The sequence below is a fragment of the Anneissia japonica genome, unplaced genomic scaffold, assembly GCF_011630105.1.
Source record: "Anneissia japonica isolate Jap-2015-1 unplaced genomic scaffold, ASM1163010v1 scaffold2207_len539183_cov196, whole genome shotgun sequence".
Lineage (NCBI taxonomy): Eukaryota > Metazoa > Echinodermata > Crinoidea > Comatulida > Comatulidae > Anneissia > Anneissia japonica.
The window spans coordinates 421,261-425,260 of NW_022699997.1; positions in this window are offsets into that span (position 1 = coordinate 421,261).

Sequence of the window (4,000 nt, forward strand, 5' to 3'; positions counted from 1 at the left end):
GTCTGGGTCCCCTTGAATCCGCCACTGGGTACTTCAGCAGATGGAGAATCTATACCACCTCAGCCCCACCGTGGATGGGGCTGAGGTAAGAAAATTTGTGATTATGGCACCTCTAGATGGCCGGAAATCTCCATTAAAAAAAAATTGAATTAGCTTCCCCCTCCCCTTGAACGTGCCACAGATTTCCGAACAAAGTCGAAGTCGAGATTGCTTCCACGACCTCAATGAATTATTTATTATGAGGGTTATCCTTGATATGGGTTCCCCGACGAAAACTTCACTTTTCCCCCGATGGATAAAAATTACCCTTCTATGTAGCTCAGAAATGATACTCCAGTTATGGGTCCAGGAAGTCGAAATATAGGGGTTCCAGGGAGAGTCTTGCGTAAATAGAATGTCCACCCGCCTCAGCCCCACAACTGTTTGGGGCTGAGGTAAGAAAAAATATGATTATGGCACCTTTAGATGGCCGGAAATGGCACTCACAGATTAAAAGTTTTGTTTGTTTTCTCCATTAAAAAAAAATAGTTTTGAAAAAAATGGGATGGGGTCCCGTGCTGACTGGGTTTCCCCTTGAATCTGCCACTGTTTAATAGAACACTTGACATAGCCTACTATTTTGTTTCACAAACGATTAATTCCTAATGTCAAGCGAACAATTTTTTTATTCGAAATATTTTTTTTTTTACTCAATACAGTTTTTTTTTTTTTTTTTTTGTAAATTCTGTAGTTAACCTTCAGACAACTTTATTTAAAAAAGCGGCCTAATAAGTATCGTATTGTTTTCGTTAAATCAGAGTTTAAATATGGTTATATTACGCTAGTTTGACGGTTTACTGTAAGCCATTCAGTTACACTTACTATACATCTTCGCGGTTTAGAACTAGAATAATAATGACATTGCAGCGTTCGTAAAATGTTTGTCACTGGTGCTGGTAACAGTCACAAAAGTGGGGGGCCCCCAGTAGAAAAAGTGTGTGGGCCACTTTCCCAGCCTTAGTGGAACAAAATTAGGCCTAATTAACAAGTAGGTGCAAGGAGAGTAGGTGCAACTGGCAGAAGGAAATTTTTATTTGTGTAATGAAATATTTGTAAATTGTTAGCTTTCAGAAATTACAAGATGACATCTCTTAAACTGCTGGCAAACCTTCTTTTAAAGATGATTAAGATTAACTGCTTATTTTAATAAATTACTTTGCTCTAATTGGCCTTTTATTTTTATTTATTTATTAGAAGTTTTATGTAAGTTTATTATATATTTAGAACGTATCAATTTGTTTTCAAGCTCTGCTTTTTACGGTCTCGTTACTTGTAGTAGTTAAGAACAATAAAGCATAAATAAATATTCAAATTCGGTGTGAATGCACCTTTAACGTGCCTAATGATCAATCTGCCAAAACCAAATCCGAATTTTCGAATCGGAAGGCCTACTGAACCGATCAAATCGAAATGTGTGTTGGAATAGAAGAATAAGAGTGTGTTAGAATAGAAAATAAAATCTAAAGCGCAATTCGGGCCATAACAAGCCAATATAAAAACTCTCTCCACGAACCCTACCAGTTTTTTTTTTATTCCGGTACCAGGACCGAGGTTCTAGTCAGCCCCTTGGCTCAGACACCCCCGTCGGACCACCTGTTGACACATTTCTGGAGCCACCGCTGCTCATTGTGCAACTCTATTTTCAATTCATGGATCCGCCACTGTTTACCTATAGATTTAATACCGGTATGTCTATTTCTAATGCAGAATATCGTAAAACCTCTAATTGAAGCCCAATGGGCTTCCTCGAGAAAAAGCCCATCTGGAATTGTTTGCAAAATTAGCCTCGAAAGAAGCCCATGGTTTTCTTTTCAAGATATCATAGGCGCTATCTTTGCGAGATAGTGCAGTACATAAGCCTAGACTGTAGATGAATTTCAAAGAAACAAAATAGATTAAAACAGACTTGGTTTATACAGTAGTTTATGTGATTTAATGCCGGTTAATTCACTCCATGATACATATTGATGTTAAGTGCCCTATTTAATGTTTTGCAGTACTAATTCCCAAAATTTACAGCACTCATTTTTGAAAAGAAGCAAACCACCCATTCTTTACTTTGCAAAAGTAGCATCGAAAAGACATGACATAATGAGAACTTATGTTTATATTATAAAGGGGAAACACGTTAAAAAAAATCAAAGTCAAAACACACATGGAAAACAACCTCATAAGGTATTGAGAATCAAACTAGCGCTGCAATGGAGTCGACTAAAGAAACTATTACATACAACCCGCCCTGTGAAGGTAAGTGGATTTATCCATGAATAAAAACGTATTCCTTCATGCTATCCAACCTTGCGTAAACTCCTAAGTTGAGAGCAAAGATATGCCTTTTTACGGTAATTGAACATACAGTATCTAATACCTAAATTCAACGCTTTAGAAAATTGCGTTGACATAACTTTAATTATAATCACTATTAAAATAGTGTAGAATGACGTCGTTTGTTCACTACTGTACTCACATCTATGTTTTTTATGGTCTTTATTATATAATTATTAGCTCTATGCTCTTTTAAAATAAAGTCACTCGTTGGTGGCGCTGTCCATAATGAAACAAAAAAATAAGGGACGTGTGCATATACTGTAACAGTGGGCGGGCCCACTATCTAATTATGAAGGCCAGTAGACACAACACAAAGACATTTTTGTAGTACTGTGCATCATAATAATAATTATAATAATTTATTTGGATATTCACTTTTGAATCAATGGCACTCAACCACAGGGGTGGTGCATCCTTACAACAAGAAAAATATAAAAATTACAATAAAAAAGTAAGACATCAAAACAACAAGATAATCAAATTACCTAAAACTAAAAGAGAAAATATTTCTATTTTCTCTATGACAGGAAGAACATCAGTCTCTAGATGACAAGTCTCTCTCCTGCAACAGTCGAACGAAACGCCCACCAGAGACACCCATCAGCCAACAACCTGATCGCAACACCCCTGAATGTAAGAGTCTTTTTACATTGCTTAGTTTTGTAGGGAAGTGACAACGATCAATATTTTGGCACAAAGAGTGGTGGCATGACTACTTCAATACTTAAATGAAGAAACATATGAAATATATTTAATAAATTCTAACTGTAAACTGTAAGAGTCTTTTTACATTGCTTAGTTTTGTAGGGAAGTGACAACAATCAACAATTAAGCATTTTTCTAAATGAATAGAGATGTTTCGCCATACCAATGTTACTGTCATGTGATTTTTTGTTTAATTATTTATTGCTTTAGGCAACACCTTTAGAGTATCGGAATGGTTGAAAAGCTCGTTGATTTTTAATACCTATATGGATACATTTTTCTCAACAATAATGTTTGTTTATCAGATTACAAGTGGGGATTCTCCATGTGATTATCAGCAAATCATCATAAACTTTAGCTCCTGAAATGTGAAAGAATATGATTGTCGACAAAAACAAAAAAAAAAAAACAAAAAAAAAAAACAACACAGATCGATATAGTTGATAAAATCTTAAAATATCACATAAATCATGGTTTTCAATATTTCAATTGCTTTCGAAACAGGTTAAAAATATTTTTGTAGTACATCGTACCGTGACACAAACAGTAGTAGGTAGTACGTCTACGTTATTTCCCGACTGACTAAACGTTTGAAATTATATTTGAATTAACTTTGTGTGAGAGAGTGTTAGGTAGTACAGGAGTGCACATCTTCACGTTGTGCCTGATTGCTGACGAATTTATAATTTTTTTTAAATGTTCGAATGGCTTCTCCTTCGATTATAAAACTAATATAAATCATATAAAATAGATATATGATTAGTATTTAATCAATATAATTGTGAAACCCTGTTTCTTAATTTATAAGTCGCTGTTAATGTTGGGTAGTTAAACGCATTCTGGGGATCGAGATACTTTTTACTAAACCTAAAAACTTTGGGGTCGTGTCAAAACATCGACAAATTCACAAAATATAGGTCGGTAAGAG